The sequence below is a fragment of the Anopheles stephensi genome, chromosome 2 (genome assembly GCF_013141755.1).
Source record: "Anopheles stephensi strain Indian chromosome 2, UCI_ANSTEP_V1.0, whole genome shotgun sequence".
NCBI classification, from domain to species: Eukaryota; Metazoa; Arthropoda; class Insecta; order Diptera; family Culicidae; genus Anopheles; species Anopheles stephensi.
Genome location: NC_050202.1, coordinates 65862674 through 65880652, shown reverse-complemented (window position 1 = coordinate 65880652; position 17979 = coordinate 65862674). Strand labels below are relative to the sequence as shown.

Below are 17979 nucleotides of genomic sequence, written 5' to 3'. Positions count from 1 at the left end.
AGGCTTAATTTATATAATTCAAAAAATGTGAATAGCTAAGATCAATCATTAGCAGAAGCTAAAAATAAAATGACTGCATCGTTGATTCATGCGAACACAGCATCGTCGTTTCGTAAGCTTTACAAAGCAATGGAAACATATTTCGAACAAAAAAGTAATCAAAAACAAATCGTAATTGGACTGCAATGGACTAAAACGAACCGCAAAACACAAAGGATTAAGCTAATAAATAAATAGATTTTATCATCTTATTTTATCATCTCATAAATATATGATGAAGAATTTGAGCTAACATTAAGACCGCATGGTAGGAAGTTAGAATAATATTATGCTAAAATTCCCTCAATACGCAAATCATGTCTAGCTTAAACTGTGGAACTAAAAAAAACATACTTACCTTACCTTAATACCTAAGATTTATTTAAATATATCTGTGATTTAACAATATCCGTTAATTTCTCAATGAAATACCCTTTTCGGTGGAAACTGTACTGACATTTTTATGACTTTGTTTGAATAGAAACATTCCTTTTATTTTTTTCAATTATTTAACATCTAGAAAACGAGGATCTTTCTTTTCGTTTTGTGAGACATATCCTTTGCTTTTTTTGAATATGTTTTCAGTGGTAGTAAGTGACTTGCTGTTGAGTCAAAATATTGACCTAATGGAATGGCCCACAGAAGAATCTGGAAATAAAAGAAAAAAAAAGCATACTGTTAGAATAATTAAGCATCTAGAGAGAGTTTGATAGGGATAGAGCACAAACCTGTAAATAAAATAATGTTTTAAAATTAAGTTTTGATATAATTGTAGGTATCAAGGAATGCACAAAGAGCATTTATCAAAGCTTTGAACTTTAAGCGAAATAATTTTTTATTGATAAGATACTTTACTATTTTGTAAAAAGCAATAACACTAGTCAATTCAGCATGAACACAAAAACCACAATGCACAATACTGAAAGTAAATCAATTTGTTCTATTCCCAAATTGTGCGAAAGATTCCATCCAACATGAAAGAGACGGTTTATTATCGCACATTACTTTTATTTGCCCGAACACAATACTTGTTTGTCAAAGGACACGTCTAAGTCGTGTCCACACCATTTTTTTCTAAATCTCATCAAAAGAAGATAATTTGTGCAGGATGACTAAATGCTTTTAAGTGAATCGAAGCGTTATGCCATTGCGACACCAGCGTATTGTTCCGTGACGGCCTTACAACCATAGTTCACGATGATGAAAGCTATTCCCGACTTACACCAACGGTCTAATCTGCGTGGCAAAAAATATAATGATTCTCAACGAACTGTTTTTCTGTCTTTTTAAGGTTCCTCTAAGCTGAACAGGATGTAGCATCACGCCCAATACCCGCAATTGAAGGGACGCACTGGATGTTCTACAAACAGAATGTTAGACGGAGTTCCAACAATTCGTGCTGCTACAAAAACAACTCGACCAAGCATAATTCATGCAAGTATGGTCGAATAAAGCTGAATAGAGTTATCGCCGTTTCTAACATCACCTTTCGTGTGATTATTTTGTGAAAGCTTTAAACAGCTTTACAAATCTTTTATATGTTCATCGATGTGAGAAAAACTAATAATAATACTAAGGTATACCAAAGCAACAGGAACCAAAACAATGAAGTTATTTTTTTATGATAGGAATTCAGAAACTAAATTGTTCAGGTGGAAATAAAAACCATTTCATACAAAATCCTATTAAAAGTTATAATTTAAAATGAAAACATAAAAATTCTGTCGAAAAAAAAACAAATTTTAATGTACTGCTATTTTATTATTAAAAAGAATCAACAAGACTTAAAAACGATTCACCTTTAGCAAAAACATCGATACACCCAACAAGGGTTGATTAACTTCAATTGAGTGACGTACAATCGACTACCGATATTATCACTCAAATTAACCTTCAGCAAACTCCCACAAAAAGCAATACGACCAACATGGACCAACCGACCGTCGGTTGCGATAATTGCGTCGATACAAGTCGCGTTTTTATCCGCAGTTCACACCAAATGTTACCGATTTCACTCGTTTGCGACTGGCTATTTCGCTCTCTTCTTCAATTCCACCACAACCGTACACGAACATGAATCAACATTTTTTACGAGCATAAACATCATCGGTCGCGGTTTTTTATTCCACTTTGTTCTTGCTCGGTTTGTGCGGAATGGGATTTTCTCAGTGCAGAGTGCGAGTCATATCGAGAGTGTTACGAACAGTGTTTGCGGTGGTGCCAAAACAGAAACATATCCATACAGCCAAACAGAGCCAAGATCATTTGGCCAAGCATTTTTGGATTATGCTCGATATTATACTTCATTGGTGCGAGCGAGATCGATTTTCTGACCATGAAAACGAAAACAACAATGCACCAATAACCACCCATACACATTTGGCCTTCATACGGGTATGAGATCGCCTGGTGCGAAACTTTGTCGACGCTTCGACGCAATACACAACCTTTCGACACCTTCCTGTCTGGAATAGCCTCCATAATACACCAACCACTGCAACTTTTTCGCATCCTTTCCCATATTTCACATCCAACACTGAGCGAGCTGAAGCATTCCCGAAAGGCAGTACTGTGCCGTAACCTTTGTTTGCTAACTTATGATTTATATCACTTGTGTACTCTTCTATCCATCCCACGAGATGTTGATACTTCTTTCGGAACCTAGCTCCCAAACCTCAAAAACCTTTCACATTGACCATTACCTCCCATACAAGATTGTCTTATTCGAAGCTTTACCAACAGGAGCTACAACATCCCTGCCCAGACCGAAACTGAAAATCAAAAGACAAGGGGCTGGTTACCAAATCAAACGACATACATCTTTTCACGCTACTGCTTCTTCCGAGTCACCAGTCGACGCTCTGCTATCTCATCTCTGCCCCCTTTTGCGGGATCGAGATTATGTTTCACTGGTTGAGATTTATGCTATCAAACAGATCATCGCATGAAATATCCGTAGATGACCATTCCAGCTCTGAGGCAGCCGTCAGTGTTAGCCGGAACCCGATACGAACTGTCATCGGGGCCATTTCCCTCAGCTTCTCGTTGTCAACAGTCAGACGGTTTTGGCGTTTGGAGGTAAACGCGTCCCCCCGACGACTTCGGGAGCTAACACCACACACACACACATGCTCGTATTGGATGAAGTTTGATGGGAAACCATTTTTATGATGTCAACGACGTTATATAGACGAGTGACGATGTATCATTTCGGGTATTATTTTACCGCAACCATCATGTTCTGGCTTACACTTGCTCTTATTATGGTTTATCACGAGGAGGGGAATGTTATAAATCGGGTTAGCAGCCTAAGGTAATGTGACACGGAAGAAGACCAATCTGCGATGTGGCAGCGAGTCGACGAGCGTAAAAACGTTGATAAAACCTGAGCTTCCACCTTGCGATACAGCGTTCCAAGAGGACACATAAACCCCACACGCATCCACGCATATCACGCCGTGGAGGGTACGGAACGATGATCATGATTGTTATCTCAGTTCTTTCATGCAACGTTCAAAATTGATGGCCACCTTAATGGCCCCTTCCTTCAGTGGCGGACAAACAACATCCATACCGTCCCTTTCTCTACTCCGAAGGTCCCTGGCATTCACTGGCAACCTGGATCATCGTACTATCCCTACCAGGCAGCAAACGAAGCGACCAAGAAGAACGCGATCACTTGATTGATTTAATAATTCCAGCCCATACTCAACCGCCATTGTCGCCCTGGTTCCGTGTAGGTCTTCCGTCAAAAATAGAGGCTGACGGGCCCATGTTCTCGTCACGAGCGATGACAGATAGTTGACACACAAAATGTATTAATCTGATGAATAGATAAATTGCGTTGATAACGGTTGGATAGTGACGGTACTGGTCGGTGGCACTACGAGTTGCGCTTGAAGGTACCAATTGGATTAGCGATGACGACAACCAGACTTTGAGGACATCTGTGCAACTCCATTTCGTGTCTTTCCTTACAGTTCTTCGATTCGGTCAACTTTTATTTGTAATCACCTATCTCATGCGATCCTCAAACGTCGAACAGTCTCCCGGTTTGACGCGATTTCGTAACACCGGTCAAGCTAATTACCTTCCCGAAGTGCCACTCCACATTTGGCCGCTTGTTTGTAAAGCTTGGCGTCAAGAAGCGCTCGAGGTAGTTTGGAAAACAAATCACTCTCTTCGAATACCCTTCCCTAGCGTTTTTGTTTATCCACGAGTTAGTTTTGTGAAATACTTCGTCTCATTGCTAGTTATTTCGGGTCATTTGACGCTGGAATCACTTAGCACCCTCCTCACGTCTTTGTTCGCTTATTGTACTACGCCCAGCATCACTCTCTCTCTCTTACTCATGAAAACCGATGAGTAAATGTTTGCTGCATCAATTGAAATAAAACGCATAGGCGAACCCACTCGTGTGTTTCAATGGTACATTCCGAGGCGTGGCCCACAAGCCAGTGCGGTGCATACCTACGCTCAACAAGTGTGCACTGTCACAAAATTTGCTTTTACTATTAACCTTCATTATTACCACGCAATCAACAAACAGCATGAATTATCATGGCATTCTCCTGTAAGACTAGTGGGAAACTATACACAATTGGTTACGTCTCAGAAGTATGAACTTAACCCGTTAGAGGACCATCTTTTGTAAGAGATCCATGGGTTTTGTTTTGATACAACCAGATGCAGAAGATACAGAGATTTTTTGAAAGAGAAGCGCTTCATCGGAAGTATCCCTTGACCAACATTCGGCACGAAGTGTGGTTTTCTGTAATACATTCGACACTAAAATTGTAACCAAACCACGGTTACCTTCATACCACATTCATTCTACTCTAGAATGTTCTGACGGTGTCAATGCGTTGTGGTTACGCTTAGATCGATTTTCATACCACTAACCCCCTCTGATAGCTTCCACCAGTTCGCCTTGATTTCATTCTGGCCTGCTGTCAGATTATCTCAAATATTCCACCGCTCTCCTTCCGACGCATGTGTATCATGTATTGCCTCCCAAACAGTGTACCACTATTCCAATCCATTCTGCTCCAACGTTTTGCGTACGGAAACAGTCGGTAAAAATATCTCTTGATTGTGCCAACAAAATGACACACTTTTTCGCGTGTCTTGTAAACGGATGCCAATGTATCCGGTCAACGCCAACCATTAGCCGATGCCGAAACCACACGTCTATACGAAAACACAACCGTTAGACTCAGACATACCTGCGAACAAATGGGAGTTGGAGTGGACGGAATAAGAAGGAACTGATTTCCCGTCACGATAAATCGAGAAATATATTTTCAACCTTCAACAACTTCGCGAGCCCTTTCGAAGTTCCCGTTGCACACGCCAAACTGCCTACGATGAGTCGTGAGTGAACTTAGTACGTTTATGTGCCCGTTTCAACTTGGATCTCTTGGTTTCAACTCATCTTGCTCCGGCGGACTCAAGCGATTTAAGAAGTGATTCGAATGAAAACACACATCCAAAGGCAGTACTTTACGAGCTACACCGTTGATACATTCTCCACAAACGTCTGGGCAGCCTTTGGTGACTGTTTTTGTCACAGAAAAGGCGCTCATGCAACTTTTTTGCTCCTCTGTCGCCATTCTGTCCGGAGTGTTGATGTTCAGTTGGACGGTGCTCGCATGCTGTTCACTGCAGCCGTCCCTACAACTACGCTGGCTTACGTGGGTGTTAAAAGTTGCTCTCGATCAAGCTGCCCAGACCGGTCAGTTCCGTTCATTCAACCTCGTGTGCAGATCTTAAGAGTGAAAACTACGACCCACAAATTCATGATCTTCCTGGGTGCAGTTCAACTTGGCTGCGTTTAGTTCACATTTACCCGAAACCTTACCGATATGCTTTATTTTTATATTTGCTGAACTTCTAGGCAGGTAAGAACGAATACCACAAGAATACCAGTCCTTCGACAAGTGCTAGAGCATGAATCAATTGGACACCAATTTGAAAAACCAAACCGCAATCGTTCGAAAGCAATTTCGACAACAAAAGCATCCCGCAGGCTACTTCACCATCCAGAAAGACAGAACGAACGAGAACAACTCCACAAATAACAAGACATCTTACATCACGATCAACCATCAAACGCCACCACTCACCCAGTTACACAGAATACACCGCATTGAACGGCAGTAACAATTGGTAACAAAGCACTCAAAGAAATCCAGGACAAAGGACCTCCATTTCAGGATATGGTATAATACAGGGCGAATGCCTGATAAAGGATCTGTTGCTGTTGCTCGAAGCCAAGAAAACGAGACCCTCGTTGGGCGCTGTAGAATCCCTTGTTGTATTCTTGTGAGTATTGGACTTCGATGGTTAGAAAAGGACACAACCAAAAGGATCAAAGCGCGTGATGGCGAGGGAAGATTCTTCGCCTGAAAAAGATACAAGGCGCTAAGGCTAAACGCTTTTGTACACGAAAACTGCACGCGCTCCTACGCTTGTTTCCTATCCACCATCTCCAACATGTGTTCCAGAGCATGCATGAGGACGATTCTTTTTGTCCTTAACACAGCGGGTTGTGTGATGCAGCACAGCAGGTGTAAGCCTTCTTTTTTGTACGCTTTTATCGATTATTCTCGCCTGGAAGGAAGCAAACGGGTCGGAAAAACACCCACAGACCTCCCTTACATGTCATATTTCCCTGTAAAACATTTTTTATGGCCTCTAGTGCCTCATCGAAGCCCTTTCGATCGCAATCAGCTACGTCACCGTCACCAACCATCGGAAGCCTCTATACTTGCTAGCTTTTGTCTTACTCCTTACACCACGTCTATCGCTAAGTCTGTTTCTGATTCCTTGTTTTCGATGACTGTCCACAGCCCTTTTGTCGTCTCTTGAACTCCGCAGGACACCATCCATTTTCATAATGATCTGTAAATTTATGTTTATATTTTCAGTATGACAACGATCCGTTAATGCACCCAGAAATTTTCAACGAAGTCTAGAAATAGGGACAGATTTTTGTTTTTCGTGGTATTTCAACCATGTGGATTCATGTTGTAGCTGTATCATGTATCTAACCAATTCCATCAGAAATCTACAATAATCGGTAGGGGACCCTAAGCAAATGTTCTGTACAACAGATAATATTAAATCGTCGATACACAACATCACATCAACCCTTCCCTTCAAAACCTCAATCGACGCTTAAACCAAACTCGATTTAGAATACATTCTTCTGGACACAGTCCGCGGGGCAAAAGTTTCGAAGCATTCCATCCCACAACGAATTCCTCCAGAATCATCTGCACTCAACTCTTGACGACCCGATGACATGCGTCCATCGTGCTTCGATTTACGGAATGTTGCTGATCCTATTGTTTTACACCGCCAACCGAAGGTCATCACTCGTTTAATGAATGAATCGCCAGCCACCAATAGCACCCAAGTGCAACCGTTCTTGTCCTCAAATGTGAACACTCGCACAGGATGGACGAGACGATAGACCCCGTTGGACATAAATCATGCTTCCAGCAGGGCAATGACAGAGTACTACGGAATGCCAGTCTCTCCAACGATGCAAAAGGAGCTGAAATGTTCCTTTTGCCGGGTGCAGTACCTGTGATGCTGCAGATTCATTGCAACTCATTTATCATTTCGTATGTCTAGGTTTTCTCGCTCGCATCCAAAAGCGTCACGACGGAAGCGCTTGTCCCATTGATCATTTGAGCAGCCTTTTGCGGGATAGTGTGTAATACTTCAAACATCCTGCACTTACTTCAACGAACACCCGGATGGAACAAATTGCTACCGGAAACTGCAGCTACCAGTGATCCTATGGACAAGTTCCGGATCAATCTGTCATTATGCTTCACGTACTGCACAATCAGAATCGGATGTTGAGTAACCTCAAGGTGCTGGACATCGACAGATATGAAAGTGTAAAGAGATTTTTGGCTGTAAAATGTGTGATTGAAAATCTCATAAACTCAACGCCTAAGATACTTATCATATAATTTAAAACATATTTTAATGACTTCATAATTTAAAAGAACTGGAGTGGATATATTGACCATAAAGTGTTACACATACATTCTCATTTCTTCAGTATACCAAATGCGACCTAGATCTAATAAATTCCCTTTAAATCATTTCAGAACTGCTACAGGTCTTAATCTCCGTAGGTGGTCTAGTTCCTTCTTAATTCCTCAAGCCATTAAGACCAAATTGCTGACTTATCCTACACGAAGCAAAACTTAAACCCTCTGACCATGTTATACAATAAACTCTTTGTTTTATCACACAGTTGTCGGATGAAAAGGGACATCAAGGCAGAGGTTTCTTTTGCTCATGCCTTCAAATTAAAGAACTCGTTTCTCATCGCTAAACTGGTCTTCTTCTATGTTACGTTTCCATTCCATTCCAGGCCCGTGATTTCAAGCAGGCTGAATCGGCACTCAAAATTCCTCAACTGTAGACGACATGTCGCGCTCGATGAGGTTCTTCACCGGAATGTCTATAGAAATCCGCACCAGCCAACGCGTCTCACAGTTCCGCCATTGGAGTGCGCGTTTTGACAGCACAAAATTGATGTGGAATTTAAATCGTCGCTTAATTAGACAACAGATCGTGGGTTTCAAGCCATAACTGACTTGTTTTTCTTTTTTCTGCAAACATACATAGCTGGATGACTGAACCAACACGACAAGCCGATGAGTGTTTTTTCATAGCGATCTTTATAAAAACTGTTCAAATTATTTTCAAAATCAATTTCTTTTTTTATGCAAATTACAAACAACAATTTCCAACATGATTCGCGACGACATATTCATGGCAACAAATAAGACATAAAAAATAAAATAGAATTTGAATAGAATTGAACAAATCTTTCGAAAATCTTTATTTTTCTTTTAAGCAAAAGCAAAACTACATCAACATTTGTAGAACGTGTTACCATTCTACGCAATCGTAACTTGACCAATCATTACACACCGTTCAAAGCTCAGCACCATTCAATGGAAATCACGATAACAAATGGTTCCAGCACCCAATTTTTATCACATCGAAAATCTAACCACATCGTTTGTTATTTGCTAGAAAATTACGATGGATTTATTGCTTCTCAACCCCTAAAAAACAATATGAATTATCTACCACTTAAATATCACTTTCCTGCCTCACCCCATCTGCGGTCCTAATCACTCCTAAGCAATAGACTCACGCATCAAAAGCGAAAGCCCTCAGGTCATATTTTCATTTTCCTATCATCCTTCGTCATTCCATCCCTCGGCCATGGGGTCGTCTCGATGATCGTCTGGAAGTTCTTTGCCCTCCCGGTATCGTAAAAGTCCCAAGCACTCTGCCATCATCATCATCACCATAATTGGCATATCCATTTAGGTCTAGTCTGGTTCTGCCCTGCGCTAGATGCCATAAATACGCTGGTATTGGGAAGAAAAAAACCAAAACACAAACATTACCACATCCAGAGACCTACCTGCGAACTAGGACTTTCTTAACATACCAAATCAAAGAGGTGTCTGCAATAACGCAAAAACCTCAAACACACTTACTGAAAAACAAAACTGTTGTCTGCTTTTAGCTGCAGTATTAGCTTTTAAATGACTGCTTCCTGTACCCCTTACAGAAACAAACACGCACAACGTTACGGCATAATTTTGTTTATTTTAAACATCCCACTTCCTTCATCTCCGCTCAGCGTTGGCGACGACCGAATGGCAATAAAAATCATAGAAACCGTCTCATTCAATAACACCATCAGGATGTGCCGTTGTCCTGGAGCCGACGACAGTCCCAAGGATGGCGGCGACAGAGCGTCAACGAGGACAAAACAGGGGCTGAGATGCGTCCTGGAGGAACACAAGACAAGGACAAGTTGCCATCGCTAAAGCAACATCGGTCGCCGTCGATGGTAAAAGCTACAGTATAATTCGATTGCGGGTTCCTTGCGGTTCCGGATCCTTGCATGTCGCATCGGTAGAGGAAGACGATACCTTTTCTTTTAACAGACACCGAGACCACCCAGAACAGGAGGAACTCTTGTTAAGGATATTGGTGTCCTGCCTCGTTGCTAGTCCATTCCCCCCAGGTCTATTCCAATGTCTTTTGAATGTATTTCATCACGCAAAGGACGAGCCGGAACGTTCGTCGCGGTACGTCCTACTCGATTCGTGTGGCCTACTCTATTATTAAATGTAATTTATTTTACTACAGTTGAAAGCCACAGTTGAAAGCCAAAAAAATTTAATTCTTGGTCCGTCCTTTACTATATTCACAATTCGGTAGTCCTCAAATAAATCCTATTCTGCCTAACAAGGTATTCGTGTTAAATAGAACGCCTTTCTCATTTATACACCATTAAAACATGAATAGAACCCTTGTTCTCAGTTGCTTTTCAATATCTAGAAATGAAACATTTTACCACGAGACACAAATACGCAAACACATTCTCTCTCCAAACTCTACCCGTGCGATGGATCATTAGACACACCGAGTTCTTTCACATTCCTGCATTTGGAGGGCTTCGTACTGGCTGCCTTGTGCCTGATGTTGCAAAAGCTCAATCCAGACACAAGGTGAACGACTGGTTGCTCAGACACTCACACGCTTTGTACTACAAATTATATTTATGCACTGGTTTACTCGCGGAAGCCTCTGAAACATGCTGCATTTTCATCGTGCTTCGTCGTGCGGCTAGACAAACCGGCACTTTCCGCGGTTGAGTAAACTCGTCCCGGTTCTTTGGCAAGCTTGCAACAGGGACGATGAGTTAATGTGCTTAGCTGTCGAGGGTTCACTCGTTTGCTTCGGCTTCTGACAGCTTTCGGCGGGTTGTGGATTCAATTTCAATGTTTAGTTCTACATGCAGTTCCTTTTCATTGTGGCAAACAGCAAAACAGATTTCTATCGGCAATTTTTTACCGGTCCGTTCTTAGGAAGCCAGGCACTGAGTATATTATTACTGAACAAAAATCCAATTAAAGTTTCACGTGTCTTACATAACACAATCAAAACTCCCGTCTCACCATGCATAATTTTAGGACTTTAAAAATCCTCATGAAGAACAGGACAACAGAACGTGGTCGGAGTGAGAGTAATTCTTTTTCATTTTCCATAAAAAATCACTTTCGTTAAACTTTATCTTTGGGTCAGAATAATATTTAAAAAAGCAAAAGAGAAATTGTGTAATATCCTCCATACTAAATTGAGGCAAATGTTCCCGGTCGAGAGAATTGAAAAATCCAAACCGCAGTTACTGTCAGACGTAATTGATTTTAATTCGTTAAGATGAGTGTAAAAAATCTCATTACGCTTGCAATCTACCGTGAAAACCGGATCGGGTAGCGGCAATATGCTTCTTCCACTTATAGCGCTGTAGAAAGAATAGGGATGGACGCACGCTGGCCCTCCCAAGGGAAAACATAACAATTCCTGGGCTAAATGCGACGCAAGCTCCTTAAAAAAACACAACTCTCCGCATTATCATATTCTAATAAACTACAATATTTTGCACGATTAACTTGGTCTAGCTTATGCACTCACTATAATTCTGTGGGATGTACTGAAATCTTTTAATCACCGAAACTGATCAACAAGTGAATAAAAAAGTGGGTGGAATAAACGAAACCCCTAACAAGGATAAATATCCAACCGTTTCCTCTATTATAAAAAGTAACTGCAAAATGGCGAAAAAAACGTCTGAACAAAACAAAATAGTGGATATCTGAGACATATCATACAAAATATATTAATTAAGTAAAAAAACGGAATTTATCGGCCTACCCCTTCAGGCTTCCTATCACTTGATTTAACCCATTACTGAGTAGTTGGTTCGACGTCAGCAAAAGATTTGATCCCCTGAGCTCCCGAGTGAAGACCGGCATTGCTATCGCTTCGACAAAAGGACCAATTATCTCCAAGAAATTCTCAGCATGAGAGCAATTTTTAACCTCAATGTCAAATAATCTTAATTTGTTGAGAGTGGCATGCATAATGACTGGAAAGTGCCCCGCATTATGCAGTTTGTTGCAAATTACCCTGCCAAACATATGCATGAGTGTCATCTCCTGTATTTGTTTCCATGAAATGGAACAAACAGCTCGAAACAAAATGAGATAATAAGCGATTGTTAGCGACAAGCATGAAAAGTGATTAACCTATTGAATCTGCATCACTTGAATCCGGTCTTTGTTTTATTCAAACAAAACATATTCAACGGTTTTCGCCAAAATGTTATTAGTCGTTTGTATTCTTATTATTTTAACTTCATACTGAATATTTACTGATTTATAACAGTGGCGCCAGTCCCGAAAACTCAAAATCAAGTATCAATTCGCTACTATCATATCAATCCTTTCGCAAGACTAGTTCTCTAGAAGTGGGTAAGGCAAGGGTAGTAACGAGTATCTCATGATCTCAAATAATACCGCAGATTACGTCGGTGCCATGCTAAGGTATTCTGATAATTTTTCACTGCATACAATCCTGTTTCCCATCAGTAAAATCCAACCATAAAACATTAACAAATATTTCAACACAACGCCTTCCGACAATTGGGACCTCCTGTGATGAAGAGAAATTATGCTTAGAGCTGATCTTCCATGGCATCCCGAACGTGCTCAGACGATCGTTTGTTCGCCTTATAGGGTTGCTGGAAAAACGTGATCATAAATATATTATTCACCATATCCTGGGCTTTGCACGAAACGAGAACCTTGGTGTGACTTAGCGCATACCACCTCCCGCCTCTATTGTGCTTCAATTATTGTTCCCATGAACATTTTCGAGCCAGAAAAGTCCCTAATATGCTGGGTCGAGTCGAAGCAAATTATCACAAGCTTCCATTGGTCTTCCCGAGTACAGATCCGTGTGCATGTGTTTGGAAATGAAATAAGTTCAGTATCTGTTGTTTTGAACCCTCTTACTCTAGCTTAGCGTGGAATAAATTCAGGGTCAAATCGACATTCCTTCCGTTACAGAGCAGGAAGCTGTACGTGGCTTCGTATAGCGTATAGGCAACAAATTTCGAATTAGATCCGGAACCATTCCGTGTTTGTTTCTTACCGAAGAGACCGACTTTCGGTGGGGCATGATGGTTGAAAGGCGTGAAGGGATTAGTCGCACACCGGGAGTTCTCTCACTCTTTTGTTGCCCTCACGATCCGGCGTCGGAAAATCAACGGGGACTATCTCGCCCCTTGCTCACATCCAGCTCGATTGTAGCAGCAGCTAAGCATGCGGAAATATTAACCGTCGAAACGGAAGCTGCCGAGACTCGTAGCATTCCACAGTGGGAGGGAATATATGCTGGTGACAAAAAACGAACGACGGCTTAATTGATCCAACCAGCTCAGCATAAAGTCTGCTTTTGTGGTGCAGAAGACCTATTTGTTTGTGGAATGTTAGATTTCTTCATTACAGATTGACTTCATGTTCTGATTCTTTTAACAACATTGCCAAGTGAAACTCACAATCTTTATATCAAAATACCTTAAACACACACACAAACGATCATATAAGCTGTAATATACAAAATCAATACATGAATCTCATCAAAAATAGACTAATCAAGTGGATACTTTCTTCAACACTTCAATCTCCCTCAGTATCCAAAGCCAACTCATCCAAAACAAATGAGCTCTAATGATAATGCCACCAAATTGAAACGTTGAATATTCCATCAGAATTCGAGCTTCCGTCGCTGAGCGTCATTTTCCGAAAATTGAATAACTAATTTTATCGATCCTTAAAACTCAGCCTTCCAGCGGTCGCGGCACAGCAGCACTATTGAACCATTTGCTACAATATGCGCAAACACCGCCAACCAATGCCGCTAAAACATGCATAACAACCGTCTTTGAGCGATGAGGGAAAACCTTTTGAGCAATCGCTATCGTCAAACCGGGCGTCACGTTTTACTTCCTCGTCACGTAACCTTCAGCCTTCCCGCCAAAGATCCGGTGCAAGATTTTCAATCACACCTTCGGAACACACCAGCAACTACCAGCATTTACCAACTTTTCCGGTGAATTGCCATTTACGGCATAAAAAAAAGATACCGAAACGAGCTCAAACAACCTGCCAAAGCGAACACTGCAGGGATGGAAACATATTCGCACGTCACATGAATATCAAATGAGTGTTTGAAGTAGCGAGGCTAAAAAGTCGTTCGCGGTTCGCCTGAATCTATGAGCTTTCGGTAATAAATGCAAATGCTCACCGTTGCAGAATTCGTGAGTTACATCACTTTAATAGCTCAATTAGTCTTTTGCTTTCGACCATCTCCAGAACATCTTATTGCTAGTGCTGTTCGGATCAAACCCAATAAATTTCCAATCAGTTCAAAACGGTTTTAAATACTGCATTCTATTAAAACTAACCATTATTGATCAACATCTCTTCTTCTTTTCATAAGTATGACTCTTAATTCATTCATGAGCATAACATGTAGATTCCTATGCTTTTGGATCACATTTACCCGTTCAAAGTCAACTGTCATAGTTACGTCGCTGTTGTCGGAGTGCTTGGAAGCGGATGTAATTAGTCTTGCTGGTTTGATTGAATTGGAATTTCGATCGAATTCAATCCGCTCAGAGGAATAGCCACTTAAACGCCTTCCTTTCTCAGTAGCTCACCGCTAGACATAACCACTTACGTTACACCCACTTCCGGTGACATGAATTTGACCCAGCTTACGTAAATCCGAGCTCTAGTCATCAGAGGAATGATGGCCTAACCTTTCAGCTATCGACCTTCTCCACCCACACTTCATCTTGCGTGTTGGGATACTCCAGCGAAGGTGGTCACGGGGAATGGATTTTCGCAAACAGCTTTTTTCCTAAACATCGCAAAAATCACCAGAATGCTACAGATATGGACTCTTTTGTTTGCAAATCCAATTAGTAACGCAATGTTAAACGAAATTCGAGGAACAAAGCCCACCTACCTTGTCTTCTTTCTTATACTGCTTTTGCGATAAAAAGCCGGATACATTTCCAAAGCAAACAACAACCAATCTTACATAAACCCCCAAGAACGAGCACGATTCCGAAAGTCCTACCGAAAACCGTTTTAGATACCGTGCAGTAGAATGGAGAACGAAACAATCCAACCAGATATAACATCGTTCAGCTGGCACCCATAACATAAAAACCTACAAAACGTTCAACGACACACAACGCGATGGAATACAACTTCGAAATAGACTCCACAACAAATGTCTTCCTGCTGTTTTCCAAATCATACCGTAATGATGCATGCATGATTAATGATTGCTCACGTTCCTAATTGGCCCTGCAGTGTGTTCCACGGTGTTTTACCGATTCTCCAAACAGTGAAGAAAAATCGATTTTTCCACGTTGGACACCCACTGAAACATGCTGACAGGCAGTAATGTTTTGCATGCCCGAATCACATTCGAACAAATAATGAAACAATCAACCGTGTTACACAAAAATCAATCATGCAAAACCTTGGAACATCAAGAGAAATGGAGGAAAGCAACATTTTCTCAGAATTCTTTCGCATCCTACCTCAAACCATTAGGAACAGCAAAACAAGAGCCGACCTATCTGGAAAGGAATCTATCAATCAAATCAAATGTTCCCGAAATGCATAATTTCATCGCGCGTTTGTATACTTCAATCATGGCAGCAGCAGCGCCTCATATTCCGTAAGCTTTTGATCAGAAAAAGAACCCATAAATTTGCATACGTAACCGACCGTTGAATCGCATAAATTCCCAATGCCATAAATGATTTTCCCATCCAAATACCTCAAGATTTCATGCCGCTTTGCCATTGCAACATGTCCAAGCTTCACCCGCTGTGTTTTAAATCATCTTATTAACACCTAACCGGTTACAAAATGCAGCTAGCATTAATCAGGAAAATCGGATCGGAAACGACAGATTGACTTCCGGTTGCGATATCGACGAGGCGAAAGCATTCGCCAGATCGTTCTTGCAACATCAACATAAATCAGTATCGCTAATCCGGATGAAGCGTTTACCTTATTTTCGCTTCCGTCTCTCGTCCTCTCCAACTCCAGCTCAATCGTTGCCTACAGAGGCATCCGAACGATCGAACAGTAACAATCGAAGGGCCTTTAGAATGGCCTTTTCTTCCAATCGATCCTTTTTGTCTGCCTCGCGTGACCGTATCCATGTAATAGTTTCACCATTTTTTGTGTTATCGCCAACGTACAAAAACTTGAAAAGGGATAACAGGGACACACGTCAATGGGAAAAAGTTACGTCCGAAGGTTACTCACACTGTCATGCTGTTCCAAAACGGTAAGAAAGCCAATTTCTTCATGTTCCGAAAATTCGATCAAATTTTCCGTCGCCCGCTGTCTGAACCAGCCAGAAGCGGAAGAAAATGAAGCCCCATCGGCAGGCCCATATCGACACTGTCGGACGCTTTTTTTAAGGCTTCAAAATTGATCCACACGACATGGTTGTTTTATTTTGCATCATGCTAAGCAGCAGCATGAAAAATATTATCACCGGCAACTGTCACATTTGACGAGGGCATTCGAGCTTATGTTTCGGAATAGGCGGAAGTTGAAAGGTTAGAAATCAACGATTATCACGAGACGTTCAGTAGTGGAAGTATAATCCTTGCATCCCGATCATAACAACCTTTTCCTTTCGTTATCGAATGCCATTGACAAACGAAATTGGCAAAGGAGTTGTTTACCGTACCTTGTTCCTTTTTTCCGGGTGTGTTGATCAGCTGTCATCGGGTTTTGGAGTGCATCCAGGTTCTTTCGATAAATCAATATCGAACAAATGTCATCAGTTTCCAAGGCTGATAAATGTTTGATGCTCTCGCTTTGCAGGTCGTTCTACTTATTTCCATCCAAATATTAGACATCACAATTCTTTGGTGTAATATCACTGATAACCAGTCTTATTAACGTTGCTGTTAGAAAGCAGATTTACTTTATCACATTGCTGATTCGTTTTATTACTTTGGCACTTTAAAATCGGTAAACATTGGTTTTTGCTTACGCACATTTTCTGTAACAATTTCCCATCCTTTGAGCACTCTATATCACTTTCATCCTTCGTGCGCATAAGCAACCACGTCATGGTATCATCACAACAAATGCATCGAACCATTCACAACATACTTCATCACAAATTATTGACTTTTTTATAATATTGAACTTTCTACATAGTACTTGTTGTCAATGCATCAAAAATCGATGTTAATATATGTAAATCATACAGATATGTGTTTATAAACAATTACACGTAAAACACTCAACACCGAACGTTCCAAACCTATTAAAGTGCGAATCACACGCTGCCCTACACCAACCAAAATTTCAACTCGACTAATGGCACAAAACGTACAACAATGCTACGCTTCCAAACACACACCCGGGCAGCTACAACTGTTCGCTTCGGTTCGTGTTCTCTTCGAGCACGCCGCGCTGAATCGTGAGCGAGACAGAGAGCGACCCGCATGTTGAAGTCGCTTCTCACTCACACGCGCAGAGTATGGCAAGCGCTGCACTGCTGAGCAATGTAATGCGAGGTGCATTCAGACGCACATTCGATATGAAAAACATACAAAACAACTCAAATGTTTATTTACTCTTACATTATGATCGCTTGAACCGCTGCTACTGTTGATAAAATATGCGTTTATTTTATAGAAACTTTTATAGTAAACTATAAATAGCTTTTTATTTCATAAATTTATTCTTACATTATTATATTCAGTTTTTTAGAATATCATAAACAAAATACAACTATCATCAATGGGATTTTTTAAATAATGTTTAAACCATATTGCTAAACACCTACACCTCTCGAGTATGTTTTGTTCATCTCTAAGAGAAGAAATCGAGAGAGCGAACGTCTCGCCGAACGAGCGAACGTGTTTTGTCGGGTTGAATACATAAACAGCATAAACATAAACGGTCACACACACCATCA

General features: G+C 41.0%; 1 long non-coding RNA gene across 1 annotated transcript; it reads right to left on the bottom strand.

The window, feature by feature from the left end:
* Window positions 1-507: 507 nt before the first annotated feature.
* Window positions 508-17384, bottom strand: LOC118504309. The gene is made up of 2 exons (XR_004905289.1): window positions 16735-17384; window positions 508-687 (listed from the first exon to the last, which is right to left on the bottom strand). It is a non-coding gene; the product is annotated as an uncharacterized LOC118504309 (long non-coding RNA).
* Between the last annotated feature and the right edge of the window lie 595 nt (window positions 17385-17979).